The sequence below is a fragment of the Sinocyclocheilus grahami genome, unplaced genomic scaffold, assembly GCF_001515645.1.
Source record: "Sinocyclocheilus grahami isolate Dianchi unplaced genomic scaffold, SAMN03320097.WGS_v1.1 scaffold6.1, whole genome shotgun sequence".
NCBI lineage: Eukaryota > Metazoa > Chordata > Actinopteri > Cypriniformes > Cyprinidae > Sinocyclocheilus > Sinocyclocheilus grahami.
The window spans coordinates 1102008-1104465 of record NW_015505185.1 but is presented as its reverse complement, the minus strand read 5'-3'; positions in this window follow the sequence as shown (position 1 = coordinate 1104465).

The window sequence follows — 2458 nt, the reverse complement described above, 5'->3', positions numbered from 1 at the left end:
GGCCCGTTATAAAAGAATGGCAGCAGAGCAGCAGCAAACAGCGCCGTTAAAAATGCATGAGGTGCTACCCAGTGCTGCTCTCGCTGCGTCGAATAGAGCTATCACGGCTGCCTGTTATCTCTCCATATACTGAAGGTTCAAATGCCTTAGATTTGTGGCGATTTGTCCAAGTTGGCATTTCTATAGCATAGACAAGGAATGAAAATGAAAATGAAGAAAATGTGTGTGTGTGTGTATATATATATAATTACGTTCAACTATAGATTATATGGAAAAATATATGGATTATTCAAATTGGGATTTAGAACAACACAATCTAAAGCAACTGAACCTTCCCAGCTCACGATTTAAAATCCAGCATTATTTCTCTCTGTCACCATAATATGTTTCTTTACATTTGAAATATGCACTTGTATAAACATGTAACATACATGAAATATTGCAGTCACACTTTATGAAGATGTTATGCTGTAAGTGCTTAATGTAAGATTTGCAGGCTGAAAACTGCGCCTAGACGGGGGACGGAGTGGGCTGTGTTAATCTTCCTCTCTCTCTTCTCTCACAGATCTTCCTCACTGCACAACTTATGATGGATAGGAGGCCTTAATGAGCTTCTTACAAGCAATTAAATAATCAGGGAGCCCTGCTGTTTGCCGATGAGGCTTTAGAGAGCGCTGACAAACGGTGGGCCATCAGCGCTCCAATCAACAGGACACGGTGCTCAGTACTGTCACCAATGCTATTTTAAACAATGACTCTCTGCACTGCTGAGAAAACACTCATAGGAATTATGCTCACAGGAGTGGGGAAGTTTTGTACAGGCATTTACGTCAGTGTTTTGCAATTGTATCTATCTTGGCCGTACAGATGCACTGTAACAGTTTGATGCGGTTGGCAGATAGTGTTAGTATGTTATTGATTTTATCATAGTTAAATGAATAGTTCACCCCAAAATGAATATGATGTCATGAATTAATCACATACCTGTATGCTGTTATTTTATTCATGGCACACAATAATGGGAATTTTGAAGAATCTTCCTGGAGATCTGTTCCAACAACAGTTGGTAACAATGAGATTTGAAAAGGGAAGATCGTCTGTGCGTAACAACTTAAATTTCTGCCTGTTTCCAACACAAATCTATCATATGGACTACATTTATAGCTTTGTTATAGTGTTTTTGGTCATTTTTGGAACTGGTCAGCAAGGTTACAACAAACTGCTAAATCTAAACTTGTTGTGCGAACAATTAAATAAAAACAGTTGTTTAAATTAAATACAATGAATTAAATAAAAACATGGCAATAATAAATTTAATATTTTACATGGCAATAATATTTCTTAATATTACAGATTTTTACAGTATTTTGATCAAATTAATGCAGCCTTGGTATGCATTAGAGACTTCTTACAAAAACATTTAAAAATCTTACTCAGCCTGTCAAGATCTTAAGGGAGGCCTGCCAATTTGCTGCCTCAATGAGAATTAAAGCAAGTATTGCTCAAGCTAGAGTCTGTTTTTCAAACGAGGCTAACTTCGTTACCCGGGGCCACGGAGTAGCCTAACAGAGGCCGGACCCGAGACATCTGAATTCTTCAGCCTTGAGAGGATACGTACCTGGTCCCCTTGAATTAAGTGTGCGTTTTGGGAATTATTTGTTTTCAGGATGTAGCTTTATAGCTACTGGCTGCATAGAAGAAATGCTAAGTGTGGTTGTTGCGTCCTCATGAATATTAGCATACAACATTTGTATTTAGAATATTAAAGGGGTCATATGATGATGACGAAGCGATATCGTCCTCTTTTGGAAGGCCAAACAAAGTATTTTCGCTTTCACAACGAAGCACACAGCGCCTTCACGACATGGCGGCGGCAACAACAATACTACAGCGAGAATAAAAGTTACGCCTTCTTTCTTTGTGTGAAGATGTAGGAAGAGTTGCATAACGGCGCCCAAATAGTGACATAGGTATGTGGGGGCGTTTTAGAACGAGGCGTTTTAGGTAGGCGTGGCTGACTCTTAACTTTTATAAAGAAAATCTCTTTGGATTTGAGACTTTAGTCTTTGCAACTTTACAGATCTTCTTTATGCACCAAGAGTTTGTAACACTCCAAAGAGAAAGGAAAAATTGAAATTGCATCATATGACCCTTTTAAAGTGGACTTTAATTTCCTTGGAGAGTGCTGTGAGACATATCTAATGGCCTAAAGCAATGTTTTCTGTTTTGTTAGTGGGATATGACCCAAAAATAGGTTGCAGGTCTGTTTTAAAGGTACACTCTAAAAAATGCTGGGTTAAATGCAACCCAGTGCTGGGTAAAATAGGGACAAACCCAGCAATTGGGCTGTTTTGTCCCTATTTTACCCAGCACTGGGTTGTATTTAACCCAGCATTTTTTTTAGAGTGTAGAAGCAATTAACCAATAACTCTGGCTTCTGTCTGTACAGTTTGGTTTT